At 44.5% G+C, this 18,113-nt stretch overlaps 1 non-coding gene across 1 annotated transcript; it reads left to right on the top strand.

Annotated features, from left to right (window-relative positions):
• Window positions 1-9,101: 9,101 nt before the first annotated feature.
• Window positions 9,102-9,172, top strand: trnag-gcc (transfer RNA glycine (anticodon GCC)). Its single transcript has one exon. It is a non-coding gene; the product is annotated as a tRNA-Gly (tRNA).
• The last annotated feature ends 8,941 nt before the right edge of the window (window positions 9,173-18,113 follow it).

Genomic DNA, 18,113 nt, shown 5'->3' on the forward strand with positions numbered 1-18,113 from the left:
CGCACAGAGAATGATCCGGGACTTACAGCACATCCATTTTTAACAGACACAGACACGCAATGATCCGGACATAAATCATAATTATGGTACATACGTTTCTCTTACGATGACCATAAGATTTACTCTTTTTACAATGACACCAATCTTCAATCTGATACTTCGCGACCATACAATCTCAACACCTTCCTGGAAGGAACTGTAGCTGATTTCAGCAAACAATGCACAACCCTCCGTCTGCCGTTTCGAGAAGGATGGGACTTTAACCAGACATTCTTTCACGAATGAGAGGAACAAAACTTAAACACAATAACGACGAAGATGGGATTTGAACCCACGCTTGCAGAGCACAACAGATTAGCAGGTCATCGCCTTAACCTCTCAACCACCTCGTCGCATGGAGAAATGCGTGAAAGCCCCTTTATTCAAAATGAAAATACTGACTCTGTTGCCAACCTGAAACAGAAACTGTAAATGTGCGTATCCTCAGCAGGTCAGTCAGAATCTTTAGACATAGAAACAGAATTAACGTTTCAGGTCGATGACCATCACATGAGTATTCGAACTCACTCAACTTGCGCCTTGTAGATGGTTGAACGGCTTTAGGGAATTCGAAGGTGAGTCACTTGGCGCAGAATATCCAGCCTCTGTGGCTGGTCCAGTTATGTTTCTGGTTAATGGTGACCACCAGTATGTTGATGGTGGGGGATTCGGCGATGTTAATACCGAATCCCCACAGAAGAGATTTACTGTAAAGATTCCAGGGATGAGGGGCTTAAGTTTCATTGATAGATTGGAGAAGCTGGGGTTGTTCTGCTTGGAACAGAGACGGTTACGAGGAGATTTAATGGAGGTATTCAAAATCATGAAGGATCGAGACAGAGTAGATAGAGAGAAACTGTTCCTATCAAAAACCAAAGAACATAGATTTAAGGTGTTTGGCAAAAGAACCAAAGGTGACATGAGGAAAAACTTTTCTGCACAGCGAGTGTTTAGGATCTGGAATACACCGCCCGAGGGGGTGATGGAGGCAGATTCAATCATGGTCTTCAATAAGGAACTGGATAAGTATTTGAAACGAAAGATAATACAGGGCTACACGGATAGGGTGGGGGAGTGGGTCTATCTGGATTGCACTGGCAGATTGTCGGCACGGACTCGATGTGCCGAATGGCCTCTTTTCGTGCTGTGACCTTTCTATGTTTCAATTCTATGTGTCGGGGGCGATGCAAAGCGACCGGAGCGTGACGTAAATCGACCTGCTCATGTCCATTCCCTGATAATAAATCCTAGTGTGATGTAAAGAAGAAATTCATAATTATGTTACATATCTTTTATATTATACTGACTATAAGAGGTACTCGTTTCACCAGGGCGCCATTGTGCACATTGATTGATACTTCACCGAGATCACACCTTACAGTCCCAACACCTCCGTCTAAGAAACAGTTGGGTGGCAATCCAGACTTTGCTGAATTTTACAAACAGGTGTAAACCAGCAATGCGGAAAAACACTTCTTATTGAAGAAGGGTTTTCGGTGTGGCGGCCAAAATGAAAAACTCGACAAATTCTGGCAGCAGTAAGATTCGAACCCAAATAATTCAGAGATGGAAGCTGGCATCTTCGACAGTCAAGTTGCTCAAACACATGAAAAACCTTTTAGTTCTGATTACAAATGTCATGCAGCTGGAACGTTTCCTCTCGTTCTTTCTCCACAGGTGCTGCCTGACCTGCTCAGCGTTTTCAGCATTTTCTGTTTTAATTTTCGTGATTTCACAATGGCTGTTTGCCTGAAAACACCCAATTTGACCCAAGAACGCAGCTCGCACTTCACTTTCCCCACGCGCTTAAAGTCTGCCGTTTCCGAACAAAATTCCCCTCTTCGCCGAGCTTTCAAAGGACCTTTCGCTCACGGCCAATCTCCTGTAATCGACACGTTTTCACCATTGCCGCTCTTTTCATTTCTCCTCATTCCTTTTGAATCAGATATTTCCACAGACCTATTAAGATCAAGCGGAACATTTCCGACTTTACTGCACCGCCCAGATTGCCAAAAGTGCACCTTTCAGCCGTCATTCGTATCTATGTCGTGCCGCCCGTCTCTCCCGCACATCAACTGCTCGGGGAAAAGCTCCAACGACCATGAAAACAAATCCCAGTTCTTCAGTTAACATCCCCCGTGTCACAAGATACCCCATGGAAATTCCACGGAAAACTATGCCGCTGTCCTTCGGAATGCCAGACCTGCTTTCTTTGTGCTTGTCTCTGGAACAGTCACGCAGGTGGAAATGTTTCAAGGCACAAATGAACGGGCCATGTGCCCCCGAGGAACAGCGGTCGATATGGAGCAAACATAAAGGCGTAAGAATGTGAAGGTGAATGTTAGAGTAGCAAGGCCGCAGTAAAGTCTCAATGAAATGGACCATTATTGTGGAACGAAGAAAAAGCTGGAAGAAGCGGCGGGTCTGAATTTTGGATCATCCAGCAGAGACACATGAGGGAATAAAAACAGGATACAGATAAAGGTGCTGGAGGCAGAAAGAAAAAGAACGAAATAAGAGGAATGAAAAGAGAGTGACTTAATTGAGAGCGAAGAGACATTAATGTGTAGACATTGGCTGCAGCAGCTGGGTTGCCCCTTTACTTTTCCTCCTGTCTCAATCTTTCTTTAACCTTCTCTGCTGGTGTTGCAGGATCGATCAGCCAACGCCGTTCAAGGAAGCCTGAGAAGTCCATCAGGGGACAACACAAGAGACAGAGACAGGGAGAGATAGAGAAATACATGCAAAGAAAATAAGGATTATCAATAGAATCATACAATCATAAAATGGTTACAGCATAGGAGGCTATTCGGTCCATCGAGCCCGCGCTGGCTCATTGTAAGACCGATCCAGTTCGTCCCATTCCCCCGCCACTTCCCGGTAGCCCTGCATTTATTTCCCTTCAAGTATTCATCCAATTCCTTTTTGAAAGTCACGACTGAATCTGCTTCCACCACCCTTTCAGGCAGCGCATTCCAGATTATAAATACTCACTGGGTAAAAAAAGTGTTTCCTCATGTCGCCTTTGGTTCTTTTGCCAATCACCTTAAATCTGTGTCCTCTGGTTCTCGATCCTTCTGTCAATGGGAACAGTTTCTCTTTATTTACTTTATCTAAACCCTTCATGATTTTGAACACTTCTATCAAATCTCCTCTTAACCTTCTCTGCTCGAAGGAGAACAGCCCCAGCACGGGGTAAATGCGGTCAATTAGCTTCAATTCATATATTTGTGCATTAAACAGCTCTTTAAACATTACTGTGACATTATGGTAGCGCGGCCACGCGGTCTAAGGTGTTACATTTAATTTCTATGGAGGCGTGGGTTTGAATCCCAATGCTCTTAGAATTTCTGCCAATGTTTATTTTGACCTGTTCACAGAAAACCCGAATGTAGTGCGATGGAGCAGAGGATGTGAAAGAAGCTGAAAGTGAAAGTGCAGATATTATTTTCATCACGGGGACAGGACACGTTCCCACAGGTGAGGGCCGCTCACCTTAATATTCCTTCCAGCAGAGTGGGACAGGTGATCAAAGTGACCGGGCTCTTGCGGCGCGATCAGTCAGTGGGCGGTCCTTATATGACAGTCCAGGGTCGGGAAATGGCGAGGTTGTTAGTTGACTCTCATCGAGATCAACCAATCCTTTTTTTTGTGTACATTTCGAACGGAGTAGAATGTGCAATTGGTGTGTTACAAAATGCATCTAGTTATTTGTTCAGCCATGTGGTTCCTCCGGCCTACGCTGTTGCAAAAACAGATAAGATGTTTAGTTTTATTAGTGTACAGGAAGGAGGCTGCGGAATTGGAGCCACAAACCGTGATTTTGATCCATCTACAAAATATGGGATTTAACTGGAGCTTTAAACCAGCGGGTTAGACCGCTCAGTCACGATACTTGAATTCTTGCGATTTTCAGGAGCTCCAAGAGGGTTGTTTCCCTTCTTTGATGAACATTCGTGATCCTGTTGTGGTTTTGCTGCAAAGTTCTAATTCCCACCACCAAAATTGAGCCCTCAACTTCAACGGTAGTCAAATTGGAATCCACAACTTTGGAGCTGGTAATTTGAAGTCCAACGTGCGACCCATTGCGCCACAAATCGGCTGTCGTTTATGTGATTTCACATTACCCATTTGCTGCTTATGACTTTTTGCTGCGGTGGAGCAAGTGGTTCGAAAGCTCAGTGGGGATTCACAGCAGCTCCTGAGAAATCTACACAGCGACGGTTTCTCCAATGCCTGGTGATCTGTCTGTCTGTCTGTCTCTCTCTATTCGTCTTGCTCTCTCTCGCTTTCATTCTTGAGCTCTTACTCTCCCCGTTTATTTCAAGAAGGCTGGAATACAAAGGGGTGAAAGCTATGTTACAGCTGCACAGAGCTCTGGTGAGACCTCATCTGGAGGACATCATTCAGTTCTGGGCACTCCACCTGAGGAAGGATGTGTTAACCAGGAGGCTCGAGGGGCTGAATGGCCGATTCCTGTTCCTATGCTCCAATAAATGAAAACAAAATTCAAGTATAGAGACCCTAATGTATAAGGGTATCCGTTCACCACTACTCTCTGCCTCCCATTCCTGAGCCAATTAGGTGCCCACGTTACCACAGGTCCTTTAATTCCACGTGCTTCTAGTTTTCGCATAAGTCTGTTACGTGTTAATTTCTAAAATGCGTCCTGAATATAGCTGTAACCCCGTAATTTTATACTTAAGCAATAAGAATACGGATGTTCCGACCGAGCGATAGATTGGGTTCATTCCCATTACCCGGAGGTGACGGGACTGAGGAGGTGAAATCCCATCTGGGTTTATATTTTCCGAAAACGGAGACGGAAAATAGCAAAGCTCATCCCGTCGAAATCCAACAATTGGACTGGAGATCCGACAGTCGTTTCCATCCCCGGTTTCCAGACCTGGCCGTTCAAGGAGGCCTGATCAGTCCATCAGGGTTAAACACCGAGAGAGAAGAAACGCAGACAGCGATAGAGAGATGCATGCAAAGAAATAAAATAGTATAAATCTCCAAATTCTGTGATTGAGCAGAATTTAAGGTACAGTTTTTTTGAAATTCTGTCTCAAGTCGTGAAATCTTAAAGGTGAACATTGGGCTGGATTATCCCTGAACCTCTGAGAGAAGTAAACACTGCCTGGTAATTACAGCTCTTATTTATTTGACTGTTTCACAATCGTCGTGTAAGCTGGTTTCGAACCCCCAGTGAATTTCACGACCATGCTTAATCTATAAGTTAACACAAAGGCATCGCGCGGCTGTAGAGTCGATTGCGCAGGGTAATCACAGGAACTCTGCCAGATTGCATGTTCTAGACATGTATCCAAAGCTACACGTGCTGCCTGCAGCCGTGTGTCCATTGGTGGTTCAGTGGTGGAACCCTCGCCTGCTGGTGGGAAACCAGGGGTTTGTCTCCAGGCCAATGCAGCATCCTTTACCTTTTTTGTTCTGTACCCATGAGATTGTCTGAATTGGGATAAATTCATGTGCCGGCTTCAATCTACAACTTCGTGAAAGATGATCTTCATTTCGTCTACTTGTGTTGCATGGACAAACCCTTTGCTTTCTTTCCTCTGGTGCTCAAACATGCTCTGCTGGAGATAAGTCAAAACTGCCTTCCACACCGCTGAAAAGATGTAAGAAGCCAATTGGTGATTTTTGACTAAAAATGGGGACATAACAGGGCTCATTCGGAATTTTGAACGATTCGAACTTCCTGAGCGACATTCAGACCCAAAGACCAACAAGCAACAGAGCCGTGCAGCCGCTGTAAAATTTCGCTGCCATTCAGCCCTTCCGCCATCCTTTCAGAAGGCTCTGTCCATACAATCCCGCTTTCTTCTACGATACACGATGTAGAGCAATATCAGGTTCCACACTGATCATTTCATATCAACAATATTTCTCGCTTATTATCAAATTTGCTTTGAATGTAAGACTTGCATTATCAAGTAACACTTTGCAGAATGAATTGCTCTGAAACAACATAATCGTCTGTCTCGACATCGTCATAGTTTACATTCTACCATAAGTATAATTTACTCAAATTGCTGCTTTCAATCACTATGAGAGTAACATAAATGTACATATGCAGTGCGTGTACGCACGAGTATTGGTGGCTCTGGGATAGAATTCTGGCCTCTGACACGGATTCGATTCGCGGACAATGCATGAACGTTTCATGTTTTGCACTAATTAGGAAGATGAGTTTAGCCACTCGAGCCGGTTCCGCAATTCAGTGAGATCATGGCTGATCTGTGACCGAATTCCATATAACCGCCTTCGCTCCGTATCCCTTAATACCACTAGTTAACGTAAAAATCTATCAGTCTCAGGTTTAAAATCAACAATTAAGCTAACACTGTCGCTTGCAGAAGAGAGTTCCGAACTTCTACCCCCCTTTGCTTGTTGAAGTGTTGACTAATTTCACTCCTGAAATTCCTGACTCCAATTTTTAGGCCAGGTTCCCGAGTCCTAGACATCCGAACGAGCGGGAAGAGTTTCTCTCCATCAACACCAACAGTTCCCCGTAATATCTTGAAAACTTCAATCAAATCAGCCCTTATTCTACTAAATTCCAGGGAATACAACCCTAGTTTGTGTAATCTCCCCTCGTAATTTAACCCTTGGATTCCAGGTATCAATCTAGCAAAATTACACTGCACTACCTGCACGGTCAAAATATCCTTCCTAAGGTTTGGTGCCCAGAATTGAACACAGTACTCCAGGTGTGGTCTAACCAGAGCTTTGTGTAGCTGTAGCATAATGTCTATCACCTTGTATTCTGGTCCTTTAGATATAAAAGCTAGTTTTCCATTAGCCTTTTTGATTATTTTCTGTACCTGTCCATGACATTTTAATGATCTATGTATATGGACCGGTAAGTCCCTTTGGAACTCCACGGTTTCGAGCATTTCACCAGTTAGAACGTATTCTGATCAATGCTCTATAGGTCCAAGTTGGATGACCTCACACTTACCTAAATTGAAATCCATTTGCCACAGTTTTGCCCATTCATTTATTATATTAAATACTCTCTGTAATGTTCTGCTTCCATCTACTTTGGTTACAGTGCTGCCCATTTTGGCGTCATCTGCACATGTCGCTCTCTATCCCGTCATCTTATATCAATGAGACCGACTGCACTGGGGTAAATTCACATTCAGCTTCAATCTCCTCATTATATTGAGACATTTATTTTTTCACCTGTGTTGTGCCTTGGAAATTTCCGCACTCTGTCCTCTGGAGCTCAAACATTCTCTGGATATAATTCAATTCCACCAACAGCAACATTGAAAAGATATCGGAAGCTAATTGGTGAATTTTCACTAAAAGCACAGAAAGAGGAGGGGTCATGCGGGATTTGAAGCTGAGATCGCGCGCGTATCACATAACACAACCCTCTAAGCGAAAATCACACCCCGAGACCAACAAACCGCTGATGCTGAAGCCGTGGAGTCAGTTGAAAGGTGCGCTGCCTCCCACAGCCGATCGGCCATCCTTTCAGACCTCTTCTGTCCATCCAATCTCGTTTTCTGTTCCGGTGCACAGCAATATCAAGTTGTACATTAACTATTTCCAGTCACCAATATTAGTCTCCGTTTAACAAATTGGTTTCGACTGTACGACTTGAATTATGAAGTAAGACGTTTCAGAATTCGTTGCTCTGAAACTACATTGCTTGGGAGGAGACTGAGAGATGCAGATCAACAGCAAAACCTTGGAGTGCATGTCCACAGATCCCAGAAGGTAGCAGAACAGCTAGATAAGGTGGTTAAGAAGCCATAAAGAATATTCTCCTTTATTAGCCGAGGCATAGAATATAAGAGCAGGGGAGGTTCTGGTAGAAATTTATAAAACAATAGTTAGGCCACAGCAAGAATACTGCGTACAGTTGTGGTCACCACATTACAGGAAAGATGTGATTGCACGAGAGATGGTACAGAGGAAATTTAAGACAATGTTGCCAGAACTGGAGAATTTTAGCTATGAGATTAGATTGGATAAGCTGGGGTTGTTTGCTTTGGAACTGAGGAGGCTGTTGGGAGATTTAATTGAGGTGTATAACATTATGACGGGCCTCGATCGAGTGTGTAGTAAGGACCTATTTCCCTTCGTAGGGAGGTCAATAATCAGGATACATCAATCTTAGGTAATCGGTAGAATGATTAGAGGGGAGTGAATTTTTTTTTCCATCCAGAGGGAGGTGGGTGTGGGGGTCGGAAAATCACTGCCAGAAAGGGTGGGAGAGGCGGAAACCCTCATCGCATTGAAAAATAAAAACTTCAATATGCACGTGAAGATCCGTAACCGACAAGATTAGGGACTAAACGCTGGAAAGTGAGATGAGGCTCGGTACCGATTTTTCGGCCGGCACAGGCACGATGTGCAGAATGGCTTCCTTCTTTGGCATAACTTTCTCGGATTCTATGAAATAATTGCCGTCTGTCTCGGCATCGCGATTATATACACTCGACCAGAAGTATACTTTAATCAAATTGATGCTTTGTTTCACTGTGAGAGTGAAGAGACATACGTGTGTCGACATTAGCTGCAGCAGCTGGGTTGCACCTTTACTTTTCCAACCGTCTCAGTGCCTTTTTTTTACCTTTCTCTGCTGGTGTTGCAGGTGAGATCAGCCTTCGCCGTTCAAGGAAGCCTGAGAAGCCCGTCGGGCACAACAGAGAGAGAAGAGACAGAGACAGGGAAAGATAGAGAGATGCATGCAAAGAAAATAAAAAGTATAAATGTCAGGTTTTGCAAACGACCAGAATTGAAGTTACAGATTGGGAGAGATTCCTTCTCGGGTCTTGAAATCTTGCAAGAGAAGATTGGACGCTCAATTCAAAGCACCACCCACGTTGAAGTATCTCTGATGCTGGGAGAGCGGTAAATGCAGTCAATTAACTCCAATTAATCTATTTGAGCATTGAAGAGATCTTTAAACAGTTGGGGGTTGCGAGCAGAATTCAAACCTCGGCTGGAAAACCCCAATGGAGTTTTGAGACCAACGCTTGAACCACTCGGCCATCGCAGCTGTCAACGGCCGAGTGGTTCAAGCATTGGTGGTTCAGGGGTAGAATTCTCGCCTGCCACGCGGGAGACCCTTGTTCGATTCCCGGCCAATGCAAGATCGTTTTGCATTTTGCACCAATGAGGAACCTCGGAACAGGATTGTGGTATTTGGTCCGTCGAGTCTGTTCCGCAACTCAATACGATCATGGCTGAGTTGTGACCGAAATCCCTGTATCCGCCTTCGTCCCATATCTCTTAATATCTTTGGTTGACAAAAATCGATAAATCACGGGTTTGAAATTAACAATTGAGCTCGCATCAACTGCTGTTCATGGAAGAGACTTCCAAACTTCTCCAACACTTTGCTTGTCGAGGTGTTTCCTAACTTCAACTCCTGAAAGTCCTGACTCTAATGTTGAGCCTCTGTCCCCAAGTCCTAGACACCCCAACGAGCGGAAATAGTTTCTATCCATCTACCCCATCAGTTCCTCTTAAAATCTTGAACATTTCGATCACATCAACCCTTAATCTACTAAATTGAAGGGAATACAACTATAGTTTGTGCAATCTCTCCTCATAATTTATTGCCGAGAGTCCAGTTATCTTTCTAGTAAATCACACTGCACTCCCTCCAAGGCCAATATATCCTTCCTAAGGTGCGGTGCCCAAAACTGAACACAGTACTCCAGGTGTGGTCCAACCAGAGCTTTGTGTAGCTGTAGCATAATGTCTATTCTCATCCTCTAAACATATAGGCCACCATTCCATTAGCCTTTTGGATTATATTCTGTTCGTGTCCATGACATGTAATTGATCTATGTACATGGACACCTAAGTTCCTTTGGAACTGCACAGTTTCGAATTTTTCACCTTTTATAAAGTATTCTGATCTATCCTTTTGAGGTCCAAAGTGGATGACCTCAATCTTGCTTATATTGAAATCCATTTGCCACAGTTTTGCCCATTCATTCATTATATTAATGTCTCTCTGGAATTTACCAGAATGATACCCGGACTTCAAGTGTTAAGTTACGAAGAGAGATTACACAAATTGGGGTTGCATTTTCCAGAGTTTCGAAGGTTAAGGGGTGATCTGATCGAAGTTTATAAGATATTAAGGGGAACAGATAGGGTGGAAAGAGAGAAACTATTTCCGCTGGTTGGGGATTTTGGAAGTAGGGGGCACTGTCTAAAAATTGGAGCCAGACCTTTCAGAAGCGAGATTAGAAAACATTTCTACACACAAAGGGTTGTAGAAGTTTGGAACTCTCTTCCGCAAACGGCAATTGATACGAGCTCAATTTATAAATTTAAATCTGAGATAGATAGCTTTTTGGCATCCAAAGGTATTGAGGGATATGGGCCAAAGGCAGGTATATGGAGTTAGATCACAGATCAGCCATGATCTTATCAGAATGGCGCAGCAGGCACGAGGGGCTGAATGGCCTACTCCTGTTCCTGTGTTCCTATTCCTATATAATCTACACTGCTTATAACGCTGCCCATTTTGGTGTCATCGGCAAACTTCCATATGTCGCTCTCTATCCCGTCATCTAATATCAATGAGACCACCTGAATAGGGGGAATTCACATTCAGCATCAATCTCTGCATCATCTTGAGACATTTTATTTACTTCACATGTGTTGCACTTTGGAAACTTCAGCTTTCTCTCCTCTGGAGCTCAAACATGCACTTTAATCCTGCCAACAGGAACACTGAAAAGATGTCAGAAGCTAATTGGTGAATTTTACACTCAACGAAACGGAACAGCAAGAGCTTATCGGGGATTTGAGCCCGGGACTTCTCGGATATTAATCAACTTGGTGCGCAGTTCCACTGTGAGAGCGAAGAGCTCTTAATGTTCAGACATTGACTGCAGCAGCTGGGTTGCACCTTTACTTTTCCTACCGTCTCAATCTTTCTTTAACTTTCTCTGCTGGTGTTGCAGGATCGATCAGCCGTCGCCGTTCACGGAAGCCTGAGAAGTCCATCAGAGGACAACACAAGAGACAGAGACAGGGAGAGATAGAGAAATGCATGCAAAGAAAATAAAGAGAATACATAGAATCATAGAATCATAAAATGGTTACAGCAGAGAAGGAGGCCATTCGGCCCATCGAGCTCGTGCCGGCTCGTTGTTAAAGCAATCAAGATAGTCCCATTCCCCCGCTCCTTCCCGTTAGCCCTGAATGTATTTCCCTTCAACTATTTATCCAATTCCTTTTTCAAAGCCACCTTTCAGTCAGCGCATTCCAGATTATAACTACTCGCTGGGTAAAGAAGTGTTTCCTTCTGTCGCCTTTGGTTCTTTTGCCAATCACCTTAAACCTGTGTCCTCTGGTCCTTGACCCATCCGCCAATGGGAACAGTTTCTCTTTATTTACTTTATCCAAACCCTTCATGATTTTGAACACTTCGATCAAATCACCTCTTAACGTTCTCTGTTCTAAGGAGAACAGCCCCAGCACCGGGCAAATGCGGTAAATTAGCTTCAATTCATTTATTTGAGCCTTAAACAGCTCTTTAAACATTACTGTGACATTATGGTAGTGTGGCCTCGCTGTCTCAGGTGTTAAATTTAATTTCTATAGAGGCGTGGGTTTGAATCCCACTGCTGTTCGAATTTCTGCCAATGTTTACTTTGATCTGTTCACAGAAAACCCGATTGTAGTGCGATGGAGCAGAGGATGTGAAAGAAGTTGAAAGTGAACGTGCAGATATTATTTTCATCAGGGGAGCAGGACACGTTTCCACAGGTAAGGGCCTCTCACCTTAAGATTCTTTGCAGCAGAGTAGGAGAGGTGATCAAAGTGACCGGGCTCTAGCAGTGCAATCAGTCAGTGCGCGGTCCTTATATGACCGGACAAGGTCGGGAAATGGCGAGGTTGTTAGTCGAGTCTCACCTCGATCAACGAATCCTTTTCCTTCTGAACATTTCGAACGGAGCTGAACGTATAATTGAGGTGTTCCAAAATGCATCAATTATTTGTATCGCCACGTGGTTCCTCTTGTTGCAATATCAGATGAGATATTTAGTGTTATTAGTTTACAGGATGGAGGCTGCGGTATTGGAGCCGCAAACCATGATTTTGATCCATCTACAAATTATGGAATTTAGCCTGAGCTTTAACCCTGCGCGTTCGACCGCTCAGCCACGATACTTTCCATCTTGCGATCTTCAGGATCTACTTTTACAGGAATAGAATTACTGCAAGCATGAATTCTACCCCTCAAGCACCAATGCTCGCAGACAGCAGGGTGCATGTGTCCAGTTGGAAACCTGTCTGAAGGAACATGCAGTCTGACAGAGCCGGAAGTCCAGCAGATTGACTTTTGTGGTGAGCAGATGATGTTCCACCATCTTGAGAGTGTTTCGCCAATCCAGCTCAGAGAGGATAAAGCATTATAAATTCGGGTGGGACAGGAGCCACTTGTATCAGATGAAGTGGAGGGGGTTATTTCCCTTCCTTGACGAGCATTAATGATCCTGTTGCGGTTTTGCTGCAAAATTTCACTTCCCAGCGCCGAAATCACCGAACCCTGAACTAAAATTCAACGATGGTGAGATTCGGACACACAACCTTTGCAGTGATTAGAAGAAGTCCCACGTGCTACCCATGGCACCACAAATCGGCTGTCGATGAGGTTATTTCACGTTACCCATCTGCTGCTTTGGAACTTTTTCTGCGGTGCAGTAAGTGGTTCAAAAGCTCAGTTGGGGTTCACAGCGCTCCTGAGAAATCGACACAGGGACGGTTTGTGCAATGCATAGTCCTCTCTCTCGCTCCCATTTGCTCACTCTCGCTTTCTCTCTTGAGCTCTGACTCTCCCCGTTTATCTCAAGAGGGCTGGAAAACAAGGGAAGGATGTTATGTTACAGCTGCACAGAGCTCTGGCAAGACCCCAACTGGAGGATTGCATTCAGTTCCGGGCACCCACCTCAGGAAGGATGTATTAACCTGGACGCTCGAGGGGCTGAATGGCTTACTCATGTTCCCAAGTTCCAATGAATGGAACAATAATTCAAGTATGGAGACCCTAATGTATCAGGATGAGTGAGTGAAGAATGTTTTCTCTTTGAAGTACTGATTTCATTAATTGAATACTCCCAGTGTCCTACCTCATTGCAGCCCAGTCCGGACAAACTGCTCGCACAAAGTGGCATTTTCTGTGAGAACACGAAAGACTTGTTCAGGCCATGACAGTACCGAGTGCGGGCAGGCCTGCGCGTGAAATGGAAAATGAGGTGAAATACTCCAACAAGCAGCGGATGTCTCTGTTCCCATTTCCAAAATGCACGCACGCACGGGCCCATGATCCCCACTCACACTCTCCTTCCAATCTCACACACCTCGCTTTGGTTTGAAATCGTGTATGTTTTCACAATGGGATTTAATTTGAAGAAAGCAGTGCTGTAACAACCCGGGGATATTGAAGAGATGCAGTACAAGAAGATACATAAAAGGCAAATGATAACAATGACTGTTCTCACACTGTGAGCTACAGTTAAAGGCTGACAACATTTAAAGTCTCATGCAGCAGGTCCGGGTCCAAATCTTTCACGTGGCATCTCCTTCTGTTTCTGTCACTCCTTTTCCTCCACGTAGAGTGGATTTGGAATTCCTGTGCGGCTACATTGCGCATTTTCCAGATCTGCTTTGAGCGCAATTCACTCCAGTTCATCAATTGCAGACATTAGTTTGATCAAGGGGAGAGGACACCTTTTCACAGACAAGGGCTGTTCATCCTATTGTTTTTCTAGCAGAGTAGGGCAGATCATCAAAGTAACCGGATTGGGTGAACTGTCCGTACAGGTGCCTGGTGGGCTCGTGGTTATGATTCGGCGTTCACACCTCTATAATTAATTACATGAAACCAAATAAACTCGACGAAAAGAGGAATATTTCTGTAAACACCATTAACCAACCGATAACTTTCTGTTGCAGACTGAAAGAGACGCCAACGTGGTTACCGAGTGACAGTCACAAGTTTAATAATGATTTGTTTTGTATGTGAAACGCTTTTCAGACTGCATTTTAGGAGACTGGTTGTCCAGCTTGCTAGAGTAAATCATGCCACAATGTCGTGATCGCGGGTTTGATTCCTGTATGGGTTGATAAGGGGCTTTGTTTTGGGTATTCGTAATTTTAAAATCCAAGCTTTACAATCAGATCCACAGACAAATTCACGGGACAATTTTATTGAATAACATCCATTGTAACTTTACCCCTGGGCCGGAGAAACAAGTCTTTCTTTTTCTTTTTCTTTCTCCGGTTTGCAGAGAAACGTTTAACTCGCGGCCTGTTCCCATTAATGATCATCAGCAACAACAGAAAGACAGAGCGGGTCTGACCGCCCCGAGATGTGGAAAAAGGATCAGTTTAGAACAAATGCATCAAATCAAATGGTCACCCGGCACCGAGAGAGGAAAAACCAAGAGGAAAAGGCAGAAGGTAACAGAGAAATAAAAACCAAATGCAGACGATATAAATATTTCCCATCGTTGATGTCTCTCTGTTCCATCCCCAATCCTTCAGTGGCGGGAATAAAATTTCACTGCAAATAAATGCGAGAATCGACCCAAAGAAGAAGAAACTAAATAACCAAAAACTGCCAAACACTGGATTACACCAAAGACCTTTAAGTTTTCAGTCGAATGCAACCGCGACTGAGCTATTGGGACACCAAAGCAAATGCAACTTTTCGCCATTGTCTTGCAAGAAAATAACACCCCAGTGACGCCTTGCTGTTCATTACTGCACTTCAGAATAAACATCACACTCATATATACCCAACCACAGTCCATAGATAAACACCGCACTCATATATACACATCCACTGTTCAAGATATAAACACCACACTCATATATACACACCCACAGTTCAAGATATAAACATCACACTCATATATACACACCCACAGTTCAAGATATAAACATCACACTCATATATACACACCCACAGTTCAAGATATAAACATCGCACTCACATACACACAACAACAGTTCATATATAAACATCGAACTTATATATACACAGTCACAGTTCATATATAAACATCACACTCATAAAAACACACCCACAGTTCATGTATAAACATCGCACTCATATATACACACCCACAGTTCATATGTCAATACTGCACTCATATATATACATCCACAGTTCATATATAAACATCACACTCATATATACACACCCAGAGTTCATATATAAACATCGCATTCATATATACACACCCACAGTTCATATACAAACATCGCACTCATATATACACACCCACAGTTCATATACAAACACCACACTCATATATACACACCCACAGTTCATATACAAACATCGCACTCATATAGACACACCCACAGTTCATATATAAACATCGCACTCATATATACACACCCATCGTTCATATGTCAATACTGCACTCATATATACACATCCACTGTTCGTATATAAACATCTCACTCAAATACACTCACCCACAGTTCATATTTAAACATCGCACACCTATATATACAACGACAGTTCATATATAAACATCGCACCCACATATATAAATCCACAGTCCAGAAATCAACATCGCACTCATATATACATACCCACATTTCATATATAAACATCGCACGCATATATAAACACCCACAGTTCATATATAAACATTGCATTCATATACACTCACCCACAGCTCATATATAAATAGCGCATTCATTGATAGTCACCCACAGCTTATATATTAAAATCGCATTTTTTTTATTCGTGCATGCGATGTGGGCGTCGCTGGCGAGGCCAGCATTTATTGCCCATCCCGAATTGGCCTTCCAGAACTGCTGCAGTCCGTGCGGAGAAGCTTCTCCCACAGTGCTGTTAGGAAGGGAGTTCCAGGATTTTGAACCAGCGACGATGAAGGAACGGCCATATATTTCCAAGTCTGGATGGTGTGTGACTTGGCGGGGAACGTGCAGGTGGTCTTGTTCCCATGTGTCTGCTGCCCTTGTCCTTCTAGGTGGTAGAGGTCGCGGGTTTGGGAGGTGCTGTCGAAGAAGCCTTGGCGAGTTGCTGCACTGCATCCTGTGGATGGTAAACACTGCAGCCACTGTGAGCCGGTGGTGAAGGGAGTGAATGTTTAGAGTGGTGGATGGGGTGCCAATCAAGCGGGCTGCTTTGTCCTGGATGGTGTCGAGCTTCTTATGTGTTGTTGGAGCTGCACTCATCCAGGCGAGTGGAGAGTATTCCATCACACTCCTGACTTGTGACTTGCAGATGGTAGAAAGGCTTTGGGAGGTCAGGAGGTGAGTCACTCGCCGCAGAATATCTCGCCTCTGACCTGCTCTTGCAGCCACAGTGTTTATATGGCTGGTCCAGTTAAGTTTCTGGTCAATGGTGAGCCCCAGGATGTTGATGGTGGGGGATTCGGCGATGGTAATGCCGTTGAATGTCAAGGGCAGGTGGTTAGACTGTCGCTTGTAGGAGATGGTCATTGCCTGGCCCTTGTCTGGCGCCAATGTTACTTGCCACTGATGAGCCCAAGCCTGGGTGTTGTCCAGGTCTTGCTGCATGCCGGCTCGCACTGCTTCGTTATTTGAGGGGTTACGAATGGAACTGAACACTTTACAATCATCAGCGAACATCCCCATTTCTGACCTTATGATGGAGGGGAGGTCATTGATGAAGCAGCTGAAGATGGTTGGGCCGAGGACACTGCCCTGAGGAACTCCTGCAGCAATGTCCTGGGGCTGAGATGATTGGCCTCCAACAACCACTACAATCTTCCTTTTTGCTAAGTATGACACCAGCCACTGGAGAGTTTACCCCCTGATTCCCATTAACTTAATTTTACTGGAGCTCCTTGGTGCCACACTCGGTCAAATGCTGCCTTGAAATGAAGGGCAGTCACTCTCACCTCACCTCTGGAATTCAGCTCTTTTGTCCATGTTTGGACCAAGGCTGTAATGAGGTCTGCAGCCGAGTGGTCCTGGCGGAACCCAAACTGAGCATCGGTGAGCAGGTTATTGGTGAGTAAGTGCCGCTTGATAGCACTGTCGACGACACCTTCCATCACTTTGCTGATGATTGATAGTAGACTGATGGGGCGGTAATTGGCCGGATTGGATTTGTCCTGCTTTTTGTGGACAGCACATACCTGGGCAATTTTCCTCGTTGTCGGGTAGATGCCAGTGTTGTAGCTGTACTGGAACAGTTTGGCTAGAGGCGCAGCTCGTTCTGGAGCACAAGGCTTCAACAATACAGCCGGGATGTTGTCGGGCCCATAGCCTTTGCTGTATCCAGTGCACTCAGCCGTTTCTTGATATCACGTGGAGTGATTCGAATTTGCTGAAGACTGGCTTCTGTGATGGTGGGGATATCGGGAGGAGGCTAAGTTGGATCATCCACTCGGCACTTCTTCCTGAAGATGGTTGCAAACGCTTCAGCCTTGTCTTTTGCACTTACGTGCTGGATTCTGCCATCATTGAGGATGGGGATGTTTACACAGCCTCCTCCTCCCGTTCGTTGTTTAATTGTCCACCACCATTCACGACTGGATGTGGCAGGACTGCAGAGCTTTAATGTGATCCGTTGGTTGTGGATTCGCTTAGCTCTGTCTATGGCATGTTGCTTCCGCTGTTTAGCATGCATGTAGTCCTGAATTGTAGCTTCACTAGGTTGGAACCTAATTTTTAGGTACGCCTGGTGCTGTTCCTGGCATGCTCTTATGCACTCCACATTGAACCAGGGTTGATCCCCTGGCTTGTTTATTAATGGTAGAGTGAGGAATATGCCGGGCCAAGATATTACGGATTATGCTGGAATACGATTCTGCTGCTGTTGATGGCCCGCAACACCTCATGGATGCCCAGTTTTGAGCTGCTCGACCTGTTCTGAATCTATCCCATTCAGCACGCTGATAGTGCCACACAACACGTTGGATGGTATCCTCAGTGCGAAGACGGGACTTCGTCTCCACGAGGACGGTGCGGTGGTCACTCCTACCAATACTGTCATGGACAGATGCATTTGCGACAGGTAGATTGGTGACGACGAGGTCAAGTAACTTTTT

This window comes from Heptranchias perlo, chromosome 20 (assembly GCF_035084215.1).
Source record: "Heptranchias perlo isolate sHepPer1 chromosome 20, sHepPer1.hap1, whole genome shotgun sequence".
Classification (NCBI taxonomy): Eukaryota; Metazoa; Chordata; class Chondrichthyes; order Hexanchiformes; family Hexanchidae; genus Heptranchias; species Heptranchias perlo.